The 12,903-nt window shown below is 48.5% G+C and overlaps 1 long non-coding RNA gene across 1 annotated transcript in view; it reads left to right on the top strand.

Moving 5' to 3' along the window:
* Nucleotides 1–9,519: 9,519 nt before the first annotated feature.
* Nucleotides 9,520–12,903, top strand: part of LOC140404037 (uncharacterized) — a 60,823-nt gene continuing 57,439 nt past the window's right edge. Inside the window, exons 1-2 of the long non-coding RNA XR_011938448.1 lie at nt 9,520–9,594; nt 11,025–11,179. This is a non-coding gene — a long non-coding RNA (uncharacterized lncRNA). The remainder of the gene's footprint in view (nt 9,595–11,024; nt 11,180–12,903) is intronic.

The following is a 12,903-nucleotide window of genomic DNA, read 5'->3' on the forward strand; positions in this document are numbered from 1 at the left end:
ACTTTTTATAAAAACTCCCCACCTGTGGGGAGGTTGATATGTCGGAGTTTTTAGGGCCATTGGGATTTCCGAGGTGAGGGAGGAAGAGCATGAGGAGTTGGAGGCACTATTGGGTCCAGAGGAGGTCCTGGCAGTAACAGGGCTGTTGCAAACAGGTAAGCCCCCAGGGCCAGATGGGTTCCCAGTGGAGTTTTACAAGATGTTTGCTGGACAGTTGGTTCTGTTACTGATAGGGATGTTTAAAAATATATATTTTTTTTATTCTCCTCCTTTTTCACATTTTCTCCCAAATGTACACCCACCAACAATAAACAATAATCAGTCACAAATATGTCAATCCCCTTATCAATAACAACAATTCCATCCTCCCACCAAACCCCAAACATTAGCCTGCATGTTCACATAAACAAATGACAAAAAGGAATCAGGAATCACCCATAGTCACCATCAACACACACCGCTCCCCCCTCCCCCAACCCTCCCACCCACCCCACCCCAACTAATGTTCGATGTTATCCAGTTCTTGAAAGTGCATAATGAATAATGCCCATGAATTGTAGAACCCCTCCATCCTTCCCCTCAGTTCAAACTTAACCTTCTCAAGAGTCAAGAATTCCAACAGGTCCCCCCGCCACGCCAGGGCACAGGGTGGAGAGGTTGCTCTCCAACCCATCAGGAACAGGTCGGAATGTTTGAAGATTCTGTAGCACAGGGCTACCTTCCTGCAATGTTGGTGTAGACATCTATTTCCCTTCTACTGAAAAAGGACAAGGACCCAGTTGGAGAGCGAGTCTAATTTCATTACTTAACGTCGACACCAAGATATTGGCAAAGGTACTGAAACTGAGGTTGGAACCCTGTCTTCCTAAGATGACTGGGGAAGAACCGACTGGATTTGTTAAGGGCTGGCAATTGTCATCCAATGTGCGGCAATTGCTAAATGTGGTTCTTTCCCCGTCTGATGCGTCTGATCTGGAGGTAATCGTCTCATTAGACGGCGAAGAGGTATTCGACAGGGTAAAATGTGGGTATCATTTGGGGTTTTGTAGAGGTTCCAGTTAGGGCCCAGGCTTGTGTCATGGATACGCCTGTTGTACAAGGCTACCTCAGCTAGTGTTCACACCAACACCACAAGCTCGAGGTACTTTCAATTAAATAGGGGAACGAGACAGGTATGCCCAATGTTCCCCCACCCTTCTTGTTTGTATTGGCGATAGAGTCTTTTGCCATCACTTTGAGGGCTTTGTGTAAGTGAAGAGGGATAAGTAGGAGCGGGGTGGAACATAGGGGACAGCATTCTCCGACTCCCCGCCGGGTCGGAGAATCCCAGGGGGAGGCGCGAATCCCGCCCCGGCGCCGGTTGCTGTATTCTCCGCCGCCGTTTTTCGGGCGGATGCGGGATTCACACCCCGCCGGTCGAGGGGCCGTTGGCAGCGGCCACCCCAGCAATTTTCCGAGCCCTGATGGGCCGAGCGGCAGTCCGTTTTTGGCCAGCCCCGCCGGCGTGAATCACTCACCTCTGACACCAGCGGGACCTGGCAGGTAAGTCGGCGGGGGCGGTCCTCGGATGGGCGCCGGGGAATCCCTCAAGGACGTTCCCGCGTAAGGGTATACCCTGCAATTGCCCAGAAGTGTTCATTTCCTCTGGACAAATGCGCTGGGCTGGGAACCATCCGACAGAAGCTAACTTTGGATGGTTCTGCCAGTTTACCCTGATAGTTAATAATAATAATAACCTTCTATTGTCACAAGTATGAAGTTACTGTGAAAAGCCCCTCGTCGCCACATTGCGGCGTCTGTTCGGGTAAGCTGGTACGGGAATTGAACCCGCGCTGCTGGCCTTGTTCTGCATTACAAACCAGCTGTCCAGCCCACTGAGCTAAACCTAGTTACGCTGACAGTTAGAGGAAAACAAAAATCACTTCTAACTCCAGAGTAACTATTTATAAAACCCAGACCCTGTCTTGCATGGGAAACCCCCTACGCACACGATGCCTGCAGGGGACACACCACACCACCCCATCCCGACCTGACCACCAGCTCCCCTCCCCCCACCTGACCTCTCCAAACCCCCTCCCAGTGCGACCTGGTCTGACACCCTCCACTGCTGCTCCCCGCCCCGACTCCCCTGCTCCAGGTCTGACGATCTGCGGGCGGGCCTGTTCCGTGGGGGCACTTAGTCCTTCCGCGCCAGCCCCTGTAGGGCTCCGCCATGGCCAGTGCGGAGAAGAGAACCCTGCACGCATGCGCCAAAATATGCCGGCCGGCACGCCGGCAATTTCACGCATGTGCGAGATCATACCGGCCCTTTGGCGCATGCGCGAACCTGCGCCGTCCCTTCGGCGCCAATGACTCCGGTGTCCACCTAGCCCCCGAGACAGGTGAGAATTCCTCACCTTGGGGGCCCATTGACGCCGGAGTCGTTGGCGCCGGTTTTCCCGCCGGCATGGGGATTTAGTCCTCTGAAGGGAGAATCCCGGCGAGGGTGTTCCTGAATGCTGCTGATCTTTTACTTCAGGTGACGGATTCGGTCCCCACTATGGGTTACATGATGGAGCTACTGAGGTGCTTTGGCTCCTTTCTCGGATATAAATTGAACCTGGAAAAGAGAGTGAATGTTTTCTGGTGAAGGGAGAGGTGAGGGAGCCAACTTGGAGGTGACTCCATTTCACTTGGTCAGATCCAGTTTTAAGAAGCTGAGGGTTCTAGTGGCTCGAGATTGGGCCCGACTTTGTAAACTAAATTATACTAGTCTCATAGATAGAGTCAAGACCGACCTGCAAAGGTGGGATAACCTTCCCCTGTCTTTGGTGGGCAGGGTCCAGCCGATCAAGATGAACATTCCGCTTGGCTTTTTATTTTACTTCAGTGCCTGTCGGATTTCCTTTCTGAATCTATTTTTGGGATGGTTGAGAAGTTGATATCATCCTCTATTTGGGCGGGCAAGACCCCGGGGATTTGTAGGGCAGTCCTTCAAAGGGATAGACAGCTTGGCGTTACTGAACCTGATATTTTATTACTGGGCGACTAAGGCAGAGAAGGTGTTGGGTTGGTTTAGTGATCCGAGAGCTGCATGGGTGCAGATAGAATCGAGGACATGTAGGGCGCCTGGTCTGGGGGCATTACTGAAGGCCTCGCTCCCATTCTCGCCGACAAAGTATTCGTCAAATCCAGTGGTTGTTTCCACTTTGAAGATATGGAGACAACTTTGACAACATTTTGAACTGGGGTCAGTGTCAAAGCTGGCTCCCACCTGTGCTAACTTCCTGCTCGAGCCGGCGAGGTTAGATGCAACGTTTGGGGGGTGGGAAGGGAAGGGCCGAGACACAATGGACGATTTGTTCCTGGAGGGGCAGCTTGCCAGTTTCGAGGAATTTACGGAAATGTTAGGGCTCCCAGGTTCAAATTCATTCAGATATCCCCAAGTTCGCAACTTTGCAAGGTGGATTTTCCTGACATTCCCCGTGGCACTGCCAACATCTCTAATGGAGAGGGCCCTTTTGCCCCTGAGGTTGGAAGGGGGCACTTCCGGTATTTATGGACTGATTTTGCCAGAAGATTCGGTGTCAGTGGAGGGGGTTATGGCTAGGTGGGAGGAGGAGTTGAGGCCTATATTAGATTACGAGGTGTGGAGTGAGGCCATTCGCAGGGTGAACTCCACATCCTCATGCTCGAGGCTTGGTTTGATCCAACTTATGGTTGTTTTTAGGGCGCACCTGACCCAGTCCTGAATGAGTCATTTCTTTGCAGGGGGAGAGGACAGATGAGAGCCTTCGCCTTCGCCTTGCTGATTGCCCGGAGGCGGGTATTGCTGGGGTGGAGGTCTCCATCTCCACCTAGTGCCTCTTGTGGCTAGGAGACCTGATGGAGTTCCAAAACCTCAATAAAGTCAAGTTCACCATGAATGGAGCAATCGAGGGGTTCTAATAATAATAATAATCTTTATTGTCACAAGTAGGCTTACATTAACACTGCAATGAAGTTACTGTGAAAATCCCCTAGTCGCCTCATTCCGGCGCCTGTTCGGGTACACTGAGGGAGAATTCAGAATGTCCAATTCACTTAACAGCATGGGGCGATTCTCCAAGCCCCACGCCGGGCCGGAGAATCAGAGCAAACTCGCCACGACGCCCTGACGCCGGTGCGCGATTCCCCGAGGTGCGGAGAATCGGCGCCATTTGCGCCGGCGCATTTGGCTCGGCGCCGGCCGTGGGCCACTGGAATCGGCGGGCCGCCGATTCTACGGCCCGGATGGGCCGAGCGGCCACTCCGACACGACAGAGTCCCGCCGGCGCCTTTCACCCATGGTCGCTGCACCGGGGGGGGGGCCTCCGATGGGGTCTGGCCCGCGATCGGGGCCCACCGTTCGGCGGGTCAGCCTCCCCGCCCCGGGCCTTCTTTGCGCCGTGGCCGGCCCCTGAACACCGACCGCATGTTGAGTTGGGGCCGGCGCACGTAAGAAGTTCCCCGCGCATGCGCAGGATGGCGCTGCCCAACTGCGCATGCGCAGGATTGAGCTGGCCCAGTGTACCCGAACAGGCGCCGGAATGAGGCGACTAGGGGATTTTCACAGTAACTTCATTGCAGTGTTAATGTAAACCTACTTGTGACAATAATAAAGATTGTTATTACTATTACTGAAACTGGCTTTCAATTCCAGATTTTATTAACTGAGTTTAAATTCTAGCAACTGGCCATGGTGGGATTTAATTGCAATTTAAAAAAAATAATCTTTATTGTCACAAGTAGGATTACATTAACACTGCAATGAGGTTACGAAAAGGTCCTAGTCGCCACATTCTGTAGCCATCTAAGATGACCACCTGCAAAGGACCATGGGAATTATGGCCAACCCAGGACTCAGACAGATACACAGTCTATGTGTATCTAGAACACAGGTAGCCAGATCTGATCAAAACCCCCGCTTGTTTGCATTTTAATGGCCCATTTTCCCAGGACAATAGAACTCCAATCAAGCAACCGGTACAGTCACAGACTGATCGGCGCCACTCCCCTTACTCAGAAAGCTCAACTGCCAAGGTCAGCGACCGCTAAGGACCCGCCCAGCTACCAAGGCACTTGCCCCTTTATTGGCCAAAATCGAAGACAGTGATCAGAGCCCTGTCACAAACTATTGGGTCCAAGGTTAAGGACCGCCCCTAAGAGCGCAAAATCCCAGAGGGATAAAAGAGGACACAGCCATGTGTTCTGTCTCTTTTGGATCCGGCCTGTGCCAACCCAATTGCAGCAGGCACAGCCAGCTAAGTTCAAGACCAACGATTGCTACCTGACGGATGAGCCCAGCAGAGACAGAGCCACGTTCTTCGAACCAGCCAAGTAAAATCCAGATAAAGGCCTTATCCATTTGCACAGTGCCGGTCGCCCTGAAGTTAAGTATAGGTTATTGTAGCTGATAGGTGTAGTTTATCTCGTAGTAGATATTGTGTTTGCATGTCAAAATAACTCTTGTGTATGTAAATAAACCATCTTTTGAACTAACTAACTGGTTGTGTGGTCATTTGATCGATATAAGGGTAGGCTTGTGGTTCACCAAAATTATTTGAGAGCAACAATTCCAGTGCATGTTCGGGTACACAGAGGGAGAATTCAGAATGTCTAAATTTGAACATGTCCCCGGAGCAGTAACCTGGATTACTAGTTTGGTGACAGTACCACGATGCCACCAGTTTTCCACAATCCACCAACTGTTGTATCTTTAAACTAACAGTGCAAAATAAACAGGCACGATTTAACAAACCAAAACAGAGTCCGTTGTGGGCTGGGATCCATCCCTCCATCTAATGCCTCACCAAGGCCGCATTTAGCTTCATATCCAGCACTGAAAAGCTCCGACGAGTGGAACTCCTCAGTGCAGAAAGAGATCAGAAATGGCACCCCGATCTCTTGAACACCCGACGCGACCCACGGGCCGCCCGCAACACCCCAATACAAAAGTTTATACAGAGACACTTACTGACACAAGAGCCGAGTGGAGTCAGGATATATTTAGATGTAGGGCAAGATTTAGCACAGGGCTAAATCGCTGGCTTTGAAAGCAACCAAGGCAGGCCAGCAGCACGGTTCAATTCCCGTACCAGCCTCCCCGAACAGGCGCCGGAATGTGGCGACTAGGGGCTTTTCACAGTAACTTAATTTGAAGCCTACTTGTGACAATAAGCGATTTTCATTTAATTTCATTTCTAGCGGCCGCATTATCCTGTAATGGTGGCGAAATTACGCGAGGGTCCAAAAACAAGGGGTGGAATTCTCTGATAATGGGGCTATGTCCCCACGCCCATGAGAAAATGGGCGCGAATCACTCTGGATTTCCTGGAGAAAGTCCAGAGTGATTCTCCGTTTTAAAGGGGGCTAGCAGGGCCCCGGAGTAGTCCTCGCAGCTCCGGCTGCTGATACGGGGCCCTGTACCTCCGGCCGCGGGTACGCGCAACATGGCCGACAATATAGCCACCCCCCCCCCCCCCCAGATCGCGCGCGGCCGCCCATCGGTGGCCCCCGATCGCGAGCCTGGCCATCCTGGAGGGCCCCCCGGTGACGGATCTCCCCCCACCAGGGCGGCCGAGGACTGAGTCCGCAGCTGCAATTCCGAGCTCCCGCCGGGTGGAACCATGAGTGAACCACGCCGGCAGGAACTCAGCCAGTTGTTGGCGGAGAATCGCCGCGGGGGCCTCTTTCAGTGGCCCCCAACCGACGCCATGTCGACCGCGCATGCACGACTGGAGAATCGCGGGAAGGCGTCGGACCCGATTCTCCGCTCCCGCCCCGAGGAGGCTCGGAGAATCCCGGCCAAGATCTCAGTTTGAGATCTCTCCCCCACCCCCCTAGCCACTGATGTAATCAGGTTTATGCTCAGATGGGTGTGAACCTGTTATCCATATATTTTAAGAAATTATCATGTAATTATCGTGTAATGATCTGTATGAGCATGAGGATATGTGGGTTTCCCTTATCCATGGCGGGGGGGGGGGGGGTGTTTGGGTGAAGGGGCCCCTTCTGCATGGGGGTTGGGGGGTGTTTCCCTTACCCGATGTCCGTGGGGGCACGGCCTTAAATGTTACTTTGAGATCGGTGCTCCCTTTAAAATGGTGCCCCAATCTCAGACTTCTGGCGTTGCTGCCATGTTTAGGCCCCACCCCTCCAGCTGGCTCTGTGATCCTTGCCAACTTTTTGAAATTCCACAGAGTGCTGTTAAATCAGGCGCGAAATGGTGGTTGTAAAGCCAACAAGTTTCTCACCTCTTATGTCACTTGATTCCACAATCTTGTGCAATTTTGGGAAGATTGCACCTGTAATGTTTCAACCTATGATTAAATCTATTCCAAGTGAAGATTGGCTCTGGTTTCTTCCTTCACCAACTGTGTTTCAGTAATATAACAGTCTGTTCCCTCCTTGAACATAAAACAAATCCCATGCATCATTTTGAAGAACAGGAAGGGAGTTATCCCAATTATTATCCATCTCCAAACATCGCCGAAAGTAGATTATCAGGCCACTTTGACATTAGTGGGACCTTGCTGTGTGCAATGTGGCTGCCACACTACAACACAAATTTTCACATCTCACATTGAAAAGCTACTTCAAATGTAGGCTATTGGCTACACAGTGCTTTGGGATGTCCTAAAGTAGTGAACAATGCCTTTGTTCTCTATCTTAACAGGATTAATCCTCTCTGTTTCTTTTTTCTCAGACAATTCAGTGAAGTAAGCAATATCTTCAGAATAATTTTTAATTGGAAAATTCAGAGCATTTTGTTGAACCAGCATGGTATGTATCAATTGTTGTTGGTGCCTGCAGTTTTTCTGCTGCAGGTTACAAATGGGAATGCACACAGCAAAATAAAAGAAAAAATAAAGTTACAAATACCGGGGCTGTGCGTGTGGAAGTAACTGGAGAAACTGGAAATGTGAGAGTTTCCCATTCATTTAAAATTTGTGTATCGTGACTGTTGGGCTGACAGGTTTGAGATTCGGTTGCTGCATTTGAGTAATTTAGACTTTTTTTCTATTACCCTGAGTTTCATTTCCCTGTTTAAATGTATATGAATTTATTTTTCCCTAATTTCTTCTGACCTTTTCCAGCTGGTGTCACTTTCTGTACTTGGAACTTGGCTTGAAATTATCGGGTAGAGTTTCCATTTTGGACAAGATCGGTGATTCTGGCGCAAACTGCGGCCATTTTGAAAAACATTGTTTTCCCCCAATTTTGCCATCAAAGCATGTGCATTTCGTTGAATGCAAAATCATCCCTGAGGCAGTGCAATTGAGCCGTGTTTTAAAATGGATCATTTTTTAAAAATTGCCTTAACTTTTCATTCACATATTTAAAAGTAGCAATTTGGTGAAGTTTGATTAAAACAACTGAAAATGGGTTTATCACAAAAAACAAATATTTTAAATATTTAGCCGTGATTGAATGGTGGAGCAGACTTGGTGGGCCGAATGACCTAATTCTGCTCCCATATCTTATGATCTTATGGGAAATCAGTGCCAACCCACCATCTCAGGGTAACCTGATTCAAATTGCTGAAATTCACTTGTGATAAATTCATCAAACTATTTGCTAATTATATTTGGGTATAATGGAGTGTTTCTTAGTAAATTGAAGCAGAAATTACATTCAAAAATTTTAAAGTTGACTTTTTAGTGTCCTTGGACTCAAAATAGTCAGATTGATTATTAAAGCCTCTGTGTTATATGATTCTCAATCCCACACCAACGTGGTTGAATCTTAGCTGACGCTTGAAGTGGCTTTGCCAACCGGTCATTTGAGTTAAATGGGTAGTAAGTGGCAAGTCAGGATCAGCAGAAAATATCAGTCTGTTCAGCAACACCAATCTCCTGAGAATGATTTTTAAAAAAATGAAAAACATCATTAAGATCCCACTGAAATCATAGACACCAATGTGTATGAATTCAGGCAGGACCTTATCCAGAGCAGGGGCAACGGAACAGGTCTTACGTCTGTTAAACTGCTAACCTGTATGGGTTAAAATCTACACCAAAGTAACAGAACTTTTGAGGAGCCATGCCAGTGAAGGTTTTCCCTTTACTTTCATTTTAGTCCAGCTCTGTCACACTGTGGTGAAAAGTGTGGTGAAAAATGCTACCGCAGCATTTGTGGGAAAAAAAAGTCTGCTACGTCCACCTGCTTGTGACAGGTTTCTCCACACCACAGTCCCACAGACAGACTGACCATTTTCCAGTTTTCTATTTTTAGATAAGTAGTGGTATTCATCCAACTTTCATTTACCGCCACAAATATATTCACATGGTAGTAGTTCAAGTATGTTAAAACCCAAAAGTTACAAATACTCAAAGGCGAACTTCAACATTACCAAACTAAATCTGCCCTGTTGTCTGTTGTGCTGTAAATGTGTAACGTTTCTACAAGCTGTTAATGTGATTCTTTATGTTCCATGATTCTTCGCCCCGTGACTGGCAGGGACTTAAGGGACTACTTTAGAACTCATTGCAATGCTTCACTTGTGAAAAATCAACCGAGTGGCAGATCCGGCCCGGGGGGAACTCATTAACAAAGTGCTGAGGTTAGCAGCTCGGTGTGGAGAGATTGGTTGATGTGAGTCTAGGTCGAATCATTCCATGCTGCAATGTATTAATTTTGCAAACCACCTATCCGCATTTTCCAGCATGTTGATATTAATGATCTCACCTCCTTTTCGGGTTATACCAATGGGAATGCGATGGAGGAAACAGAGTCTGCCAGTGTCAGCTCAGTGACTTTATCGTTAATTAAATAAATAATATTTACACAGTATGTCATGAAAAAAACAGTTTCTCAAGGAGGCGATGGGAGTCTGACCCCACCAGCTGGAGAGTCAGCAAGGGCCCCACTTCTTTCAAGGAAGCCTCCCCCCACTCTGGGCACGGTAGCACAGTGGTTAGCACTGCTGCCTCACAGTGCCTGGGACCCGGGTTCAATTCCAGCCTTGGGTCACTGTGTGGAGTTTGTACGTTCTACCCGTGTCTGCTTGAGTTTCCTCCGGGTGCTCCAGTTTCTTCCCACAGTCCAAGGATGAGCAGCTTAGGTGGATTGGCAACGAGTTTAAAAAATGCCCCTTAGGTTAGGTGGGGTTACAGGGTCAGGGAGGAGGTCTGGGCCTAGATAGGGTGCTCTTTCAGAGAGTCGGTGCGGACCCGATGGCCTGAATGACTCCCTCTGCACTGTAGGGATTCTATGGTTCTAGGGTTCTAAATTGAGCAACACTCAGGCATTTCAGTGGACACTGACAGTAATGAAGTGACGGTGCCTTCTCTGGGATCAAGGACCCTGGGAGCAGTAGTCCCACCTGCTGAGAGGTGCTGATCAATCAAAGGCTGGCAGCTCTAATTGAACAGCAGCACCACGGGGGAGGCCATGTTTACTGCCAGTAAGTCATCCACTCAAGGCTTAGTATCATCGCTGAATCCCAGGCCACAGGTCAATAATGTTGGGGGGGGGGGGGGAGCACCCGCCCTCGCCTATTGATGCAATACCAGCAGTGGGATGAGGCTATATTTGGGCATTAAATGCCCACTTCAAGGCATTAATTGAAGGCAGGACAGGAAGGCCATCCAAAGGCCTTCCCACCACGGATTTAATCAGGGTGGGGGTGGGAAGATGCTCCTTCTGCTCCTGCTTCAGTTATGTCAGCATCACAGGCTAATATCGTCATTTATATGGGTAACTCCAGCAAAGCCAGGAATGACCTGCTGGAATAGCAGCCCTGATATTGAATCTTTTAAATGGAAATAGTCTAACAGAAAATGGGTCTTGAAGATTTCAAGTGATTTTGACAATTTCCTTTGCCAGCTTATTCCACCCTGAAATTGTCCTTGGGAAGAATGCTTGTTGATACAGGCTGCCATGGAAAGAAATAGAATCAGTCGTTTGGGTGGATGGCTTCCTCGCGTAACGTCATTGCCGGAGGGCATCAGATATTTGTTTCTGTCAGTCCCCACCAGACCATTCCAGATTTTCAGTCTGCTTTTCCCCTTTCTTTCCTGCAGTGGTTCCCCTTCCAAAACTTTCATGAAGGTTGTGACATTGGTGCATTTCCCACACTGACTCGTGCAGAATAATGCAGCTTCGATCCTATATATCTCTCTCGCCGTGCAAGGAACCCACGCGCAACTTGAATTCTCGAGAATTGGGTGAACATTTGGTAAGCCACAAATCTGAAATGGTTGCTGCGGTACCATAGATTCGTCCTCAGAAATCCAAGAACTGTTTGTTTTGGATGTTTTCCTCTGAATAGGGAATCCTCAATCCTCAACCCCCACCCCCACGCCTGATGAAATGCCCCCTCACCCCCAAAACCAAACTCATCCGCAGGAAGAGCATTCCATTCCATTCACGATTCTCTGTTGTAAACGGATGGACCATAACTTTACATTGAACAATGTCAGAGGCTTTAAACTGTAGCAATATGAATGTTGCAGGGATTTTCCTTTACCATAGAATGTTAGAAACCAGGGGCTGGTTTAGCACAGGGCTAAATCACTGGCTCTGAAAGCAGACCAAGGCAGGCCGGCAGCACGGTTCAATTCCCGTACCGGCCTCCCCGAACAGGCACCGGAATGTGGCGACTAGGGGCTTTTCACAGTAACTTCATTATGAAGAACAGTAGTTGGTAATGATCCAAAAGAGTGTTCACTGTTTATGGAGAATAGTAAAAATTGGTTGGGACGAAGAAGTATGTATTGCATTGGCACTAATACCAAGAGATGGGCCGGTTAGGTGGATTGGCTATGCTAAGTTACCCCTTAAGTGGGGTTACAGGAATAGGGTGAGGATTGGGCCTAGGTCGGCTGGTCTTTCAAAGGGTTGGTGCAGACTGGATGGGCCGAATGGCCTCCTTCTGTACTGTTAGGATTCTATGATTCTCTATTTAGAGGTTTCTAATCCTCGTGCTTCCACACTCTGCAACTACACTTGCCAATTTTACAGAAATAGGTTTCCTGCAAACTTACAAGTATTGGGTCAGTATGAACCAACGTTATTTTCAATGTAAAACAATAACATTAAATGCTGGACTCCGTAGGTCTGACCGCATCTGTGGACTGGGAAACAGGGTTCCAGTTTTGAGTCCGTACGACTCTTCTTCAGAGCTGAAGAGGGGTAGAGATATGATGGATTATATGGTTGGAGAGGGGTGTGGAGAAGATGGAGCAGAATAGGTCAGGATAGATGGGAGCTCAGGAGAGATTGACAAAGATGTCACGGACACAATACAAAGGGAGTGTTAATGGTAGTTTTAAAAACTAAAGGAGGTGCTGATAGTGACATATAGGCAAGGTAGCAGAATCTGTTAATAGCAGAATGTGTTGATATGTTTTCAAGATATAAGCTTTCCTCTTATTACATCGACTGCATGAAATGTCATTTTCCAGGTTCACAGAAACCTATCAAAGAACTGGTTACGGCAACATAAAAACTGCAGTCAGAAAACTGCACGATGGGAAAATGATAAATTTTCTTTAATAAAAACAGAAAATGTTGGCTAAACTCAGCAGGCCCAGCAGCATCCGTGGAGAGGGGAACAGTGTTAACGTTTCGAGTCCATATGAGGCTCTGTGGTGTCACACGGACTCGAAAGGTTAACTGTTTCTCGTCCCACAGATGCGGCCAGACCTGCCGAGTTTCTCCAACATTTTCTTTTTTTAAATTTCAGATTTCCAGCAACTGCACTTTTATGTAAGCAATTTTTAAACTCTACCCTCCGCAGCTCAGTCATGACTCCGGTACAGCCATTGCAACCAATCCAGGTCAATATGCTGCAGATGCTGACCTGGGGCGGGATTCTCCGTCCCACCAGTCAGCCAATGGAGTTTCCCATTGTGGGGCAGCCCCAGGCCGTCGGGAAATCCTCGGGCGTGGGTGAGCTGC

This window comes from Scyliorhinus torazame, chromosome 2 (genome assembly GCF_047496885.1).
Source record: "Scyliorhinus torazame isolate Kashiwa2021f chromosome 2, sScyTor2.1, whole genome shotgun sequence".
In the NCBI taxonomy this organism is placed as follows: domain Eukaryota; kingdom Metazoa; phylum Chordata; class Chondrichthyes; order Carcharhiniformes; family Scyliorhinidae; genus Scyliorhinus; species Scyliorhinus torazame.